Below are 17283 nucleotides of genomic sequence, written 5' to 3' on the forward strand. Positions count from 1 at the left end.
TATAATGCATAAACTATGAAATTATACAAAATGTATAAAAATGTACAACAGTTATTCTTTTCCAATGTTTTTTATTTATTTTTTTATTTTTTTATTTACATTTTAAAAAATTAGCCTACGCAATCATTCTAAACAGCTTGAATAAAACCTGTTAATATTTATTATAGACCACTATAACTGTGTATAATCTAACAAACAAGTTTATTATGAAAATATAAGTGTGTACACCAGATAAATTGGAAGATAAAGAAATTGCTAACAATAATATAATAGAGCATGTTTTAGGTTTTTAGGCGTTTAGATGCAGAAATGGACAAATCAAATGTAAAATAAAATGTAATTGATTTAATTAAATATAGATTAAGTCTTGTTAGAGCAAAATAATAAATAAATACCTACACACATTAAAAAAGCAGCCAAGATTAATGAGTTTAATTTTTTATATAGATTAAAATTGAAGACAGAAGCAGGTATATGCGGTCACTTAATATTAAAATCCAGTAGATCCACTTCAGATTTATTTCTCAACAGTTTATGTTCACGTGGCTGTTTTCGTTTATATTAGCCAAGCTATTATGTATTTTGAAATAATCTTGTCCGTGATGTGTTCGTTCTTACGACGAAAGGCAGAATCCTGCAGCTCGAGATGTTATTCTGCCAGTCGCGCTTTCAAATAGTCTTGCACACTTAAACAGGTCACAAACACCTATATTTAGCTCGTGTTGTGTTACAATGGATGTATTGTGTGCATTTATGGCAATAAGTTATTTAAAAAAGCTCTTAAACAAGAATAAATTCGTTAGTTTTGAACTTGTGACACTGTGCGCACTGATCGGAGCAGTGATTTCAGATAGGCAGCTGCGAATATTTCATTTTCACACAAACAGTTCAAAAACATCTTAATTTAGCTCTTGGTGTGTTCTAATTGGTGAATTGTGTGATATCGCTGCAATACTTTATTTTTAATAGCTATAAAACAAGAATAAACTCGTTTTTTCTGAGCTCATCATTCCACACGCTCCTGCTCAGAGTGGTGATTCATCTCTCGTGTTTCTCACGTATCACTGACCACACATCAATTATTAATGAGCCCTGACCTGATAATAATCATATATGTTGGTTTAGCTTGTCAGTGTGAATTAAATCCAAGTATTTATTTGTATTTTACCCGATTTAAAAGTGAAACCAAAAGACAGTCTCCTCCCTTTTTAAGTCCGGTAACTGCACCTGTAGGGGCGCTATTTCTCTCAGACAATGGAAGTCTAAGGCACTCACTCAAACAGAGGGACAGAGTGAGAGGAGATGTCTGACAGTTTTTTAATTTTCTGTTATCCATACAGTGTTGTAAAGTCATGAAACTATGCATATTTACTCAGAATAACTTTTTTTTCTGTATGAAAAAAGGTTTTGAAGTGTTTGGAATTTAAAAATGCAGGAAAATTACCCAGACAGCACATGTACGTCTGGCCGACGTCGGCCCAATATCGAAACGTCGGCCTCTATACCGAAAACATCTATAAAACATCGGCCTGGCGGATGCCGATATAATTTGGTCAGTGCTCTGTTCTCCAGCTCATCAATCGTCGGCCCTGAGTTGGTTCACGACCGCGGGCCGATGCCGCGCTTCTCTGTGTGCGCGTGCCCAGTATTCGTCTCTTTTAGCCACCCAGAGAGAGAGAAGAGGATAATCCCAGCGACATCTGTGGCTCTGAGGTAACGTTACGATTTCACTTCAGCTCTATAGAGGTCGGGATCGTTGCGTCACGTCGCAATGCATTGTGGGAATCGCGGTACAGAAGTAGATGTACTGTATAGTAGGCATTAGGTAACGTTGGTCATTTGGTCATTAATTTTGATTATTTTTTGGAAAATGGTTCAGTATTGCTGTATTGTGAACTGCTGTAATCGGTTTCATGATCGACAGGGCAAACGCCTCGTGAATCATATTAGTTTTCAACATTTTCGTACTTGGAAAAAAAACACAAGGTGTCTGAAATCACCAAGAGGCGTCAGATGGCTTGGGTCGCCACTGTACGGAGGGAAACCATCACCTTCGATAATATTATAATACATAGTTATGGTGAGACATGTTGTGTATGGTCTCTCTCTCTCTCTCTCTCTCTCACACATACACACACACAAACTCAGACACAAACACATTACGTTTTCTCTAGTTTTTGGCCAGTAAGGGAGTCAGTTTAGTGTCTGTATTTTTTGTTTAAACATTTTCTTTTGACCCAATCCTGAACTTAATTTGCTTTTTGATATTTTTGTGCTGACTGTATTTAACAAATTTGAACAAATTGTTAAAAAAAAAAAAAAAAAACTGGAACGAACTTCAAAATAGGAAGTTAAGCGTCTTGTTTTGGTGAATGGTGGGTTGTGTCTGACGTGAATGTTCGTCAATATTATACCGGATTACAGAACTACCAGAGGAAAACAGTGGATTTTTGCAAGTATGATAGGTGAGTAATTACTCCTGAAGTGTAACAAACCCGCATAGACAAGCTTCATAGCTCGCAGAATCTGATAAGTGTGTGTGTGTGTCACCACTGATGCTTGGTTAATGTTAACATTTCCTTAGTGAAAAAGATTGTTTTCTCCACGTTTAATTTGCAGATCCATTTATGATCTGCAGGTGAGCCTCCAGTGACTTTTTAAAAAGTGAAAGTGACATTTTTAAATTGATCGGAGGTGTAAGCGCTCACTCCACAGACCCGGTAGGATAAATTATCAGGGAAACTGAGGCTTGGTAAACTTTCATGTGTTCATAGGGATCGATTCCGCCTACAACCTCTTTTTTTTTAAGTAGCGTTGTTTGGCTTAATTATTAAGTTTGTCCGTATAGGTATAGGCAACTTTTTTTGTCACGTTCTATAACTTTTTCTGGAGACTGGCTATTATCTTATTACAAACCTGCTTTGCGATGCCTCTAAAATGGCCGCCGTTACCCACAATGCACCATTCCATGACGTCTACGCCCGAGCTCTATTAGACAAAAAATACTACTTTGTTAATTCTGTGACACTGAAAATGTACTAGTAAGGCACACGGTGTGTTTTATACAGTCTATGGGCAGCTGAAGAGTCTGGCTCATTTTAAAATAATTTTACCGTTAACTTGTTGAGCCAACGGTCACGGTAGCGATTTTTTTTAAAATTAATGTTAACGCCTTAATGCGTTTTCAGAAGTTTCTCAGAGGGAAAATGTAAAAGCGGATTATTAAAGAGAAGTCCTGACTGCTTTTTCACCGTGTTTTTCACTGTTTTACATGCTTCCAGAAATAATCCGGTGAAATAATATGGTGAGCTATTGTTGCTGTTGCTTCTGAACTACAAAATGATTTTTAAATTAATTATTATGATTATTGAATGAGACTGTACTTTATAAATGTAATGTTTTAACTCTAGATGTTTGTTTGTGTGAATGCTGTGTGTGCATTGAGTCCTGCGCGAGCGGAGAGTAGAGTTGCCATGGAAACGGGGCGTCAACACAAAAACCGTTACTGGCAAACAGTAATCTCCGTCTCTCGCTGCGGTTTACACTGTTTTAGGTAAGTTTAGTCGCTAAAACCACACAAATATTACATACAAATGTTCCTGACACGTTTTTTAGCTTGTTTTTGACATGTTTCAATGGAATTTATTTTATAGAAACGGTTTAGTGTCTTCGGAAAAGTCCGTTAGCATTTTAGCAGTTTTCAGGTGGGCTAACTCTATAGATTTAGCTCTTGTTGATGAAACTCTGGGCTTTTAATCAAATCTTCGTGTGTGTATGAGATATGTTGATGGCTCTGTGAATGTTTTGCTGGTGATTTGTCAGTATGTTATTGGAAAAGGCTGATTTACTGAATCGATGACGTCACTTACAGTGAGAGTGTAATCGGCTGAAATCAAGTTCACATTAGTTTTGATATTTCATGATAAACAGATATTAATACAAATTGTTCTGTGATTTCAGGAGGACAGAAAGAAACTCTACAGAACAGAAGTGAAGCTCTGAGATTTCAACATTTCTGAAGGGAGATACTGACTTAGAAATACAGGTGACCTGAAGAAGCTCATGAAATACATTAATATGCCTTTTTTCCGAATATATGTCACCAATTTTAAGAAGTCCCTGACATCATAACGTAAGTCACACTCAACCTAAAACTAAAAATAGTTTGTGTTATTTTAAGATTATATGATTAGTAGTAGAATATGTATATTGCATATGTTATTATAATTGTTATATATTATTCTGTCTTTTATCTCCATTTCACCTCTACTCTAGCTTGTTTCCTTCTAATGAACCTGGAACTGCAGAGTAAATATTGTTGACTCTGTGTCAGATTGCTTGTTTTGTTCCTGGACTCTTCAGTGATGACGATCAGAGTCTGAGTGAACCTGCTGTCAGACAGTGAGTACCGTGAGGTTTCAGTCAGGGCCTTCAGTAAACAACTGTTAGATACCTGTACACATCTTACACATCTCTGTTACAGCTAACGCAGCTGTATGTGTAATGCACTTATTATGCCCCGCACAGTCTCTCAACAACAATGACGTCTGATCAACAACTTCAGCAGTAGGTGTGGTGTCTTTTTGCTGGTTCTCCAAAGGATCAAACTCAGTCAGGGATTTTTCTCTCAGAAGAAAATACTTTATTTTAAGCAAAACAAAGCCGAGAGCTTTGAGCTTTGAGCAAGGAGATCTCCCGAAATGCAATTTGGTTTCTCCTTATATACACTATATGGGGCGGTTCCAAATAGTCAAACTTTTCCTTATGCTTGCAATTTTGATCCCTCCCTAGGGAGACGCTATGGTAAAGAGAAGAGACCCATTGCATGTTTTTCCAGATGTTTCCTGAGACTTGCTATGGTAAAGAAAAGTGGTGGTCAGGATGTTTTTTGCAGACATAGGCACATTCCTTTCACACAAAGGCTATATGATTCTAATGGAATAAAACACGTATGTATATATATGACTAGATTCATCTTGATCATACTTGATTGAGCAAAATCCCACCAATAAAAATCTTCCACATAGGCTAGATTAGTGTGGGTTAAAGGGATAGTTCACCCCAAAATGAACATTTACTGTTAATTTACTTTCCCTCAGGTCTTCCAAGGTGTGGGTGACTTTTTGGTAACACTTTATAATAAAGTTCAGTTGTAAGTCACTTTTAAGTGATTAGTTAATGATGAACTTATCATTTACAAAACATTCATAAGCGCCTAATAAGTGATATACTTATAATTTGTGTACTTTTTGTAAATTAATTTTAAAAGTCATTTACAAGTAATTAGATTATGATTAACTAATTATTTACAAAACATGACTATGCGTTCATAGAAATAAATGCTGTTAATATTTTTATCTATGTTCTGATTAAGTTATAAATAATTTACAAGTGACATGAATATACATTCACTAATAATTAAGTAATATGCTATGATTTACACATCTTTCATAAGCAATCTTTAAAAAAATAACATCACAAAAAAAATCAAACAGATCCTTAATTGTTAATAGTTACTAGTTAATATATTACGAATCACTTATAAATCATTGAAATGTCAACATTGTAATATTATCTCAATAAACATTATAAATCATTTACAAAGCTTTCTGCACCCCCCAGTCTAAAGTGTAAACTACTCATCAGTTGTAAATGTTTTACAAACTTTGTGGTTTCCAGTTGTGTGTGCGTATATATACATATATATATATATATATATATATATATATATATATATATATATATATATATATATATATATATATATATACACACACACACCAACACACACACAAAATCAACCAACCTGTAACCGGAAAGTTTACATTTACAACTGATGAGTAGTTTACACTTTAGATTGTGGGTGCAGAAAGCTTTGTAAGTTATTTATAACTTTATCTACATAACATAGATAAAAATATTAACATCACTTATTAATCATCTATGAACACATAGTCATGTTTTGTAAATGATTAGTTTACCATTAGCTAATTACTTTTATTACATGGCTCTGTGGGTACTTGATTCTGATTGGTCAGTTGCGACATTCCGATGTATGATATCCCTGGATAAAAACCTGTAAAATGTAATAACACAGGCTCATCCGGGTAACAGCAGTTGGTGCTGTACTCTTGCTTGAACTATTTTTTTCTTGGTGGAAGCTGTGCATTTGTTTAGCTAATAAAATATAAAAACTGTGTACAACAGTTGTGTACAATTGTTTAATTATGTCATCCTGGTTAGGGTTGGCCTGACTGACGATGCCATCGTCCATCACGATGCTGCGCCGGCAAACAGCGTCATCAGCTCCAGTATCTCGCCCGTGCATCTGTTGTCATGCGACAGAGAAGTCACGTCCTATAGACAGTTGTGAACGTGCTGACAGCTGGTTGCCCAGGCTATGGATTAAAGATAATACTGTTGTAAGTAGTGTTCATTTTCTCCTACATACCGATCATTTAGCTTCATTAGACCTCAATGTATCACCAGGAGCCACCGGTATTGATTTGGTTTTGGGTTTTTTTTTTTTTTTTTTTTTTCTGGACATCCACACAGCACCACAGTATTATCAACTAGAGATCGACCAATAGTGGATTTTACCAATACTGATAGCTAGTTTGGACCACACTGGCCGATACCGATTTATAAACCAATAGTTTTTAAAATGAATACTGAACGAAATGGATACTGAACGAGAGCAGCGGTCTGCGGTCACGCTGCGGGTTCCCGGGTTTGTGTCCATTCTCGAACCATTCCATGTATTTCAACTGTAGAAAAGGTTGTTCCGATCCGAAACTGACTTTTTTCATATTTGTCGACCAATATACAGAAAACTACATCAGTGTATCATCATAAACACAAACTTTTTTGTCTTACATGAATGTAAACAGGTGAACAGATGAGAAAGAAAACACACACGTACAGTATTTTTGTTTAAAGAGACAACAGCCTAATAAACGCGCTGTCTGTCATTAATGTTAATCAAAGAACAAAAGAAAATCATTCACTGATCTCGACTGAATATATTTAATAACTTTAATTGATTAATCTTTATTTTATTTATTAAAAGAAAACTATCCAGTGTTTTTAAACTTTTAATCACAGTTTCTGTACCTGAACTTTTGTTTAGTTGTATTTATGATATTGCTAATTGATTTGTTTGTTCATATCTTACTACTGACTGGTTACTTGTCATTAACACTTTAATATTTTTATTAATTAATTGTTTTTGCTATGGTATTTTTTTTTTTTAAGCACAGGCAAAATTCCTCTTGCAGTGTTTTGTAAGCTGCTGATTTTTGCTCGTGTTATTCAGCTGCAACAGAATGCTTTGTAAAAAGACAGAAACATGTTTGACATCTAAATGTTTGACTTAATTTTTTTATATTGGATTTTTTATCTTATTGGAATCGAAACTAGGAATCGATAAGCAGAATCGGAATTGGAATCGATAAAATTCAAACGATACCCAACCCTACACACCGGATGCGTCACATTTTATTTGCTGCTATTTTAGAACAGTGCATGATTATCTAATCATGCGCAGCGTCTTTGAGAAGTCACAGTTATCACACACACCGGATGCGTCACATTCAATTCAAGCAGCGGTCTAAAACTGTTTATTTAATCACCAAACGGACATAAGTTTGCTTCAGGAATGAACTATGTGGCATATGTGTTTAAAGAGCCACACAGATGGGAAATAAAAAATTACCTGTATTACAGTGTATGATGTCGCTGCCCATCTGTGTAAACAATGTGCAAATAATTAAACCAAAAAGTACACGATTTATAAAGTTATTGGCTTCTAAAGTAAGGAGTCGACTCTGAATCGCTGAAACGAGTCGTTATAGATTTCAAATCTTTTGCCCATCTCTATGTACGTCACTAGGAACACTTTGCATAATAATCTCCGCCTACCGTCTTGGGAGAAACTGACCTCTGACCTGCCCCCCCCACACACAGACGCTCTGGTTGGTGTGATAGCATCATGTCGAGGAGACCGTTTGTTTTATTTTCACTGCCAAAGAATGAAGATCAGGAGAACCAATGGCTAAAATTCATTTTCACCACAATACCAGAGCAGTACAACAAACCTTTTGTTGTGTTCACAACATTTCACTGATGACTGCTTTTCTAATCTCGGTGAGTACAAGGTGGGATTTTCAAAGCGTTTGGCCTTAAAAGATGGTTTCTTTAGAACGAGTATCTCCGAATCACAACGCGAAGTATGATTATGAAGTTATGTGTCTGTTTTCTCCCGAGCGTCTTATCAGTATGTGTGCTGTCTGCAGCCTTTGTTTGTGTTGATCTTCATTTACAAACACGTCATTAAAATGAAGTGTAACTCCGTGAATACTCAACGAAGAGACATGAGAGAGATATCTATAGAAAGCATGTCTATGTTGATATGTCTACTTTAAAACTAAACAAGTGCTGCTAACAGATATTCTGTGATAAAGTAATCCATATGAAAACAACGCAATGTCTGTTTTTCATGTCTCCCTTCGTTATATGTGACCACGCCCCCGTGCTGAACGCGCTATTCAGATTCAAACTGAAGCGCGCAGCTTGAATACACCCACACAGAAGAAAAAGCAGCGAGACTGTTCAAGTTTTTTATTTTACTGTTTGCTTCGCGATGAGAGGAATAAGACATAATTCACCCCAAACAGATGCTAACGCTAAAATGCTAAAAAAAAATTTGTGTTTTTGAAAGTATTTTATGGCAACCACAGTTTAATTAATGAAATGAATACAATTCACTACAATTTAAAATAATAGTTTTCTATTTGAATATATTTAGAGAAGTAATTTATTCCTGTGACGGTAAAGCTGTATTTTCAGCATCATTACTCCAGTCTTCAGTGTCACGTGATCTTCAGAAATCATTATTATATTCTGATTTGCTTCTGAAGAAACATTTCTGACTATTATCAGTGTTGAAAACAGTTGTGTTCCTTCACTTTTTCAGGATTCTTTGATGAATAAAGTTTTAAAACAGTACAGTGTTTGAAACAGAAATGTCTGTTTTAACTTTTGATAAATGATAAGACAGTGATAATAATTAAAAATGTTTACTGAGCAGCAAATCAGAATGATTTCTGAAGGATCATGTGACACTGTAGACTGGAGTAATAAAAATTAGCTTAGATCACAGAAATAAATTACATTTCACAATATATTCACATAGAAAACTGTTGTGTTAAATTGTAATATTTCACAATATTACAGTTTTTTTTTTACTTGCTTTTGATCAAATAAAGGCAGCCTTGTGGAGCAGAAGAGACTTTTCTCAAAGATCGTACTGACCCCAAACTTTTAACGGTAGTATAAATTACAAATATGCTGTTCCACCCACTGAAATGTGTATTCCATTCTAAAGAGATGCCTGTTCCACAAATATTACATTTACAGGGATCACATGAAACACTTCATCAATAAACTGATTTTTGAGAGCATTAGTGGCAGTGTGTCGATTTTCGTTTATTGATTGGTGAATTGGAAGTGGATGTGTGTTTATAACCTACTTGTGATTAAATCAGATATATAGAGCAAAATAAGCTCAAATTGAGGCAGCAGCATCTATGGTGCATGGCCTGTAGTGAGGTCACTAAATTCTAATACCAAGAATTTATCAAAGTCCACTAAAGGAAGCAAAACCTATTGGTATTTTACTTTGAAATAGCCTTTCTAATAATATTTGGGGCTCAGAAACACTTTTTCTTTAGTTTAAATTAGATTAAAATACATAGTTTAGTATTCACATAACACATCTAATAATAACCATGCACTCCAGTTATATGTGATTAAATAAATAATATTTTGTCTCAAATAATATGAACAGCAGCAGCTATGCTAAACTTTCTTTTCTTTTTATTTCCTGTTTCTATCTCAGGATCGCCATCCCAGGGTTTCTAGAGATTACAGCAGCTCCAGACTGAATCCAGACTCACTTGTGAAGACTTCAGATGACACCAACGCTCACAAAGACTACAACTGTACATGAACACATAATACATTTGACACACAAAACAAATATTATCCTTATTTTGCCTATAAGGGTAAATTTGATGATTTTCAACCTGCTTTATTGTAACGTCTCTTATATCTGTAAATGAACAATATTTACTCTCTCTGAGTTATGTGGACCTACATGTCCCCTTTTATTTGTAAGCATCACTCTGCAGGATGATCCAAAATGAAATGACGAGTTTTGACGAAATGACACAATGCAGCATCTAAATGAAAACATGCTGTTTTGCATCAGTTTTGCTGGCAAATAAACGGTATCTTGGAGAAAGAATAAACATTGTTCTTTTACAAATGTTACCAACAATATAACAATACAAAATGGATTGATTTTTTTTTTACTTACCCTTTAAAGATGTTGAAAGATAATGTTAATGTTAACTGAATTCAAAACTAGAGACTTGTTTAGTAAGATTTTATCAGAAAATATTTTTGAATTTTTATCATGCAATTTAAAACATTTTAATTGCTTAATTATTGTTTGCCTGGTTTTATTTTGTGTTTATGTAACTCTTTTTAAAAAGTTCTTGGCATAAAGTTAGCCTGCGCTGCTGACAGCACTGAACACATGACTTTTTATTATGAACTAGATGGTCTTCCTAGTGAGTCTCAGTCATCTCTGGCTTTTTAAACTGTAACCTTGAAATATGCATTTCCTGTAAACCTACTTTGAAATAAGTATTGTGAAAAAAGTGCTATATTCATACAACATTTAACCAGCAAGTACTGTAGGAATTGTTATTTTTGTTTTTACTATGGTTTTAATGCAAAAGCTGTAGTAAAATCATGGTGATTGTAGTAAAACTATGGTTGATTTTGTTTTTTCTATGGTTTTACTGCAAAAGCTGTGGTAAAATCATGGTTAATTTTCAAAAGACTACAAATAATCCAGAATTATCCACTTTTGATCAAAGCATCTGGTAAATGTTAATGTATTTGTACATGTAATATGAAATAAATGAAATATTAATAAAGTTGCATCTGTTCTTGAGAGTGGTGTGTATTGTTTTATTATAAACCAGCGGCGGTAGCCGCGGGTGGTCCGTAACGATGAGCAAAACGCCGGTGAACCGCGTCCACGCAGAGCGGCCGGGATGTATCGTCCCAGCATCGGCCGGAGAGCATTTCCGATCAGAGGCCGACGTCGCCGAGACATCTTGCCTATTAGCAAACGCTCCCTGAGCGGAATCGTCCCGATGGAATTTTGTAGGTCGGCTCTACATCGGCACAACGTATGTGTGCTGTCTGGGTAATAATTCCATCTTTACTGTCATTTAAAAAAATCACCACGACAAAACCATCCAAGCTATCCAAAACCCATTCACAATTTAAGTTCCTCAATGTTGTTTCAACATGTAGACAAAGTTTGGTGTGTATAGTGTTACTCTCCTCTGAGCAGTATGCATTAATTAACAGCTAAATGTAAAAAACAATCCACATTCAAATCAAAATAGCCGACTTCCTGTTGGTCGTAGCTGATGACTGTGAATTAGAAAGTTGTCCGTCTTGATAAGAACAATTTTTGTACTGAGTGTGGTGTCTGTAGCTAAAACTAACCCCCCCCCACTTTTGACAAAAGGTGGCGCTATAGAGTGCCTCTTCCACGCCCTCTTATGAACTTTTGCCAGTGTCTAGCTGTCACTAATACTGATATGTGTTCTGAGTTTGATGAAATTCTAAGCATGTTATTTGCCTCAAAATCACCTGAGAAGTATTCCAGTTTGACATGTTGCCACAGCAACAATATTTTTAGATATCCAATTTCCCCCAGCAGATTCATATCGGCTGTGTTTTAACATTATTCTGATGAAGTTTGAAGCAAATCGAATAAAAATAAGATGCTGAATTCAAAGCATTTTGAAAATGACACACTTCCTGCTGCCAGTTGGTGGCACTATAACTCTGACTCCTAATAGTCACATATATGTGATCGACATCATACAATGAATAATCTGATGAAGTTTGATTGAAATCAGGAAATGTATGTGGATGGTATTAGACACTTCCTGTTTCTCAATTCTCGCCATAATTTCAACGCCTCGCCACGAACAAACCGTTCGAGATATCAAAAATCCCCTGGCAATTTTTCATCCCCAATGTCTTGAGATCATGTTGACCGAGTTTGGTGGTAAACGAGTAAAAAACCTATGACAAGTATATCAGATTCCAGAGCATGCGCTTTTTACATAACTCTAAATAGCTGACTTCCTGTTGGGCGGAGCCCAATGACATGCAATACGAAAATTGTTCGGCACAATGAGATCTATATGTGTACTGAGTTTCATATGAATATGTGCAAGTATGTGTGAGCTATACATCAACATTTATGACTGTGTTCCAGGGGGCGCCGTAGAGCCCCTGTGCCACGCCCGGGTCCCAGCCTCTGCAGGCTCCTAAAGGGCACAGATTCCAAAGTGTGTGCAAATTTTCAAGAGTTTTTGAGTATGTTAGGGACCCCAAAAGCCCCCACAACTTTGACCAAAAATATGAATAATAAACCCTAAATAGCCAACTTCCTGTTGGGCGGAGCCTATGACATGCAGTACGAAAGTTGTTTGGTTTAATGAGATCTACATGTGTACCGAGTTTCATGTGTCTACGTGCAAGTATGTATGATATATGGCCCTCAGTATTCCAGGGGGCACTGTAGAGCCCCTGTGCCACGCCCGTGTATCAGTCTCTGCCCGACCCTAATGGCCGCAGGTTCCAATCTGTGTGCCAATTTTCAAGAGTTTTCGAGCATGTTAAGGACCCCAAAAGCCCCCGTAACGTTAGAAAAAAATAATAATAAATATAGCTGCAAGCAGCGATGGCGGGCTCAAGCCACCAATGCCATCGCCACCCCGGTGGCATCAGGTAAACTGTGTCCAGCGGGCACATGCATTCACAATATCCCTCTGGCAGTGAGGTTTTAAAGGATATGGCGGTTAAAGGGTTAATCCGAATCATCTAGACTTTAAAATCACATTCACAGAACAATATATATATATATATATATATATATATATATATATATATATATATATATATATATATATATATATAGTAACACTTTAAGATAAGATTTCATTTATAAACATTATGTTAACATGAACAATATTTATATAGCATTCATTCATGTCAGTTAATATTCCAAACTTAAACATTAAAACATTGTTTTATTGTGATTTTTTTTCCAAGCACATTTTACCAATTCCAAACCATATCAATCTTAATAACTACCATTATTTTTTATTTAATCATTTATAAGTGCTATACAATAGTCCAGGAAAGCTGGAAGAGAAAAACTCCTTATATTCATGTGTGCAGAATCATTAGGCATGTTTTCTTTTACAGATGAAATGCGCTAAAAAAGAGTTTTAACTCAAACTGTTTTAACTCAAAGTCGAAAATTATGAAATACCCATGAGAAATATCAAACACAAATGCAATGCAGAAATGGATAAGTTAAGACTTGACCATTGTACAAAAATGCTGACTGGGTCATGAGGTCAGAAAAGAAGAAGAAAAAAAAAACAGGTCAAGAAGAACTGACAAAAATAATTGCAAAATAATTAGGAATTAATGTGAAGATTAATTTTTAGTCAATTCTGCAAGACAGACTTTCAGGAAAGGAGGTGGAATAAAAATGAGCTCCTAAATCTTAATCCCGGATTCTGGAAGATATATTCCTCAAACCATCGGACAAGAGGAGGTGGTGCTGGTCCTTCACAAGTCACTCTAATCTGTTCATAAAGCCTATATATAAAGTCTTAATATATAGTATTTCACAATACTTCATGGTATTCTAATTAAATCATTTTTTGGAATCTTTGATTTCTCAGATCCTGACACACTGTAATTCTGAGACTCCAGGAAAGTGGCAGTTCTGTAAAATGTTGGCACTGAAGACTAAATGCTCCCTGATAGTTTCACACCTAATTCACTTAACACACACACACACACACACACATTACCCACAGTGACAGAGGGACAGAGTGACATCAGATGTATGATAGTTTTTTAATTTTCTATCATCCATATAGTGTTGTATAGTCATGAAACTATGCATATTTCCTCAGAATGACTTGTCTTCTATGTGTACATTTTTTTGAAGTGTTTAGAAGCTGCACTTAAAAAAATAAAAGACATTTACTGGTTACTTTTTTACTGTTATTTCAAAAAATCACCACGACAAAACGATTCAAGCCATTCAAAATTCATTCGCACCTGTACTGTAAGATACATTCTTTAAACTGGTAAAAGAGGATGTGGTGCTGAACCTTCAAGAGTCACTCAAAACTTATCTGTCCATAAAGCCTATAAAGAATTATTCTTAATATACAGTTCAGAATACTTCAGCTTGTTATTCTAATAAAGTGAGGGTTATTTTATCAGTAAAATACATAAAATTCATATTATTTTTCTTTGAAAGATTTCTATAAATGATTTAAATCATACTTGTTTCTACAATAATTATTTAAAAGTGATCCTATAGCTCTATCTGGTGGCCATTATTGGTACTAAGAATTGCAAGCTTGATTTATATGTTATGATAGTTTTAATTTTATGCTGGCTCTTGAAAATGATAAAGCTATGAAACTTACTGTGCTTCCTTCAAATGATGACTTCTACGTATATAAAAAATTATGAAGAGTTGGAATTAAAAATTTTAAAGATATAGTAAAATAACTATTGTATTTTTTTATGTTACTTTAATAAATCTCTATGGCCACACCATTTAAGGTATCCTAAACCCATTCGCAATTTAACATCTTCAGTATATGGCTTCATGTTAAAACAATTTGGTGTGAACTGCTTGTGTCTTCTTGGAGGAGAATGAATTCATTTACAGGCTGAGTTTATCATAAATCCACAATAATATTTCTGAGTTCTGTATTAATCTGTGTTGTTGTTTGTTTATTTTAATTTTTTTTATTTTTCATAGGAAGATAACTGTCCCTTTACTCTCCTTTTTAATAAATGAGCTATTTATAGCTGTATTTATAAACTGCCTACTACTGACTATTAATATTGGGACAAGGCTTTATGAAGCATGAACTGACTATTTACTAATGAGTGCAGTTATTATAAAGTGTTATCAATGCATTTGCTAATATTAACAAATTAGACATTATTTTACAGTGTTATCAAATCCCTTAAATGATTTGTAAGTGTTTTGTAATGATTTTATTGACCTACAAGCATTTGTGAAAGTTCTGCTTGCATTACAGCTTAGTCTTGATCTGTGAGCTGAACAGATTTACTGTTACATCCATGAGATTATGTAAATTCAAATAAATATCATGTCACAGGATGTCAGAGGTCAGTATCAAATTAGTTTGAAATTATTATTTGCAGCACAAATAAGGTTTTTTAGGATTTTAAAAAATCCCTAAAACTGTCAGAAAAGGATTAGGCCCAAGATTTCTATGTGACTGGCTAAATTTATTTGTTTTTATAACTATAATGCATAAACTATGAAACTATACAAAATGTATAAAAAATTACAAGTTATTATTTTCCAATGTTTTTTATTTATTTAATTTCTTTTTTTTTTTTTTTTTTTTTTTTTTTTTTTTGGATTTACATTTTAAAAAATTAGCCTTCGGAAATCATTCTAAACAGCTTGAATAAAACCTGTCAATATTTATTATAGACCACTATAACTGTGTATAATCTAACAAACAAGTTTATTATGAAAATAAAAGCGTGTACACCAGATAAATTGGACGATAAAGAAATTGCTAACAATAGTATAATAGAGCATGTTTTAGGTTTTTAGGCGTTTAGATGCAGAAATGGACAAATCCAATTTAAAATAAAATGTAATTGATTTAATTTAATATAGATTAAGTCTTGTTAGAGCAAAAGAATAAATAAATACGTACACACATTAAAAAAGCAGCCAAGATGAATGAGTTTAATTTTTTATATAGATTAAAATTGAAGACAGAAGCAGCTGGTATATGAAAATCCAGTATATCCACTTCAGATTTATTTCTCAACAGTTTATGTTCACGTGGCTGTTTTCGTTTATATTAGCCAAGCTATTATGTATTTTGAAATAATCTTGTCTGTGATGTGTTCGTTCTTACGACGAAAGGCAGAATCCTGCAGCTCCAGAGATATATGTTATTCTGCCAGTCGCGCTTTCAAATAGTCTTGCACACTTAAACGGGTCACAAACACCTGCATTTAGCTCGTGTTGTGTTATAATGGATGTATTGTGTGCATTTATGGCAATAATTTATTTTAAAAAGCTCTTAAACAAGAATAAATTCGTTTGTTTTGAACTTGTGACACTGTGCGCGCTGATCGGAGGCAGTGATTTCAGATAGGCAGCCGCGAATATTTCATTTTCACACAAACAGTTCAAAAACATCTTAATTTAGCTCTTGGTGTGCTCTAATTGGTGAATTGTGTGATATCGCTGCAATACTTTATTTTTAATAGCTATAAAACAAGAATAAACTCGTTTTTTTCTGAGCTCGTCATTCCACACCTCCTGCTCAGAGCGGTGATTCATCTCTTGTGTTTCTCACGTATCACTGACCACACATCCATTATTAATGAGCCCTGACCTGATAATAATCATATATGTTGGTTTAGCTTGTCAGTGTGAATTAAATCCAAGTATTTATTTGTATTTTAACCGATTTAAAAGTGAAACCAAAAGACAGTCTCCTCCCTTTTTTATTCCGGTAACTGCACCTGTAGGGGCGCTATTTCTCTCAGACAATGGAAGTCTAAGCACACTCACTCAAACAGATGGACAGAGTGATATGAGATGTCTGACAGTTTTTTAATTTTCTGTTATCCATACAGTGTTGTAAAGTCATGAAACTATGCATATTTACTCAGAATAATTTTTTTTCTGCATGAAAAAAGGTTTTGAAGTGTTTGGAATTTAAAAATGCAGGAAAATTAATAATTCCATCTTTATTGTCATTTAAAAAAATCACCATGACAAAACCATCCAAGCTATCCAAAACCCATTCACAATTTAAGTTCCTCAATGTTTTTTCAACATGTACACCAAGTTTGGTGTGTATAGTGTTACTCTCCTCTGAGCAGTATGCATTAATTCACAGCTAAATGTAAAAAACAATCCACATTCAAATCAAAATAGCCGACTTCCTGTTGGTCGTAGCTGATGACTGTGAATTAGAAAGTTGTCCGTCTTGATAAGAACAATTTTTGTACTGAGTTTGGTGTCTGTAGCTAAAACTAACCCCCTCACTTTTGACAAAAGGTGGCGCTATAGAGTGC

General features: G+C 34.7%; 1 protein-coding gene and 2 long non-coding RNA genes across 3 annotated transcripts in view; 2 read left to right on the forward strand and 1 right to left on the reverse strand.

The window, feature by feature from the left end:
• Nucleotides 1-17283, reverse strand: part of nyap2b (neuronal tyrosine-phosphorylated phosphoinositide-3-kinase adaptor 2b) — a 133739-nt gene that overhangs the window by 32018 nt on the left and 84438 nt on the right. The window lies entirely within an intron of this gene.
• Nucleotides 2844-6531, forward strand: LOC128021854 (uncharacterized). Its single transcript, XR_008185782.1, has 4 exons — nt 2844-3553; nt 3961-4132; nt 4276-4401; nt 6244-6531. It is a non-coding gene; the product is annotated as an uncharacterized LOC128021854 (long non-coding RNA).
• LOC128021865 (uncharacterized) lies at nt 7872-11023 on the forward strand. Its single transcript, XR_008185793.1, has 2 exons — nt 7872-8145; nt 9899-11023. It is a non-coding gene; the product is annotated as an uncharacterized LOC128021865 (long non-coding RNA).

The sequence above is a fragment of the Carassius gibelio genome, chromosome A2 (assembly GCF_023724105.1).
Source record: "Carassius gibelio isolate Cgi1373 ecotype wild population from Czech Republic chromosome A2, carGib1.2-hapl.c, whole genome shotgun sequence".
In the NCBI taxonomy this organism is placed as follows: domain Eukaryota; kingdom Metazoa; phylum Chordata; class Actinopteri; order Cypriniformes; family Cyprinidae; genus Carassius; species Carassius gibelio.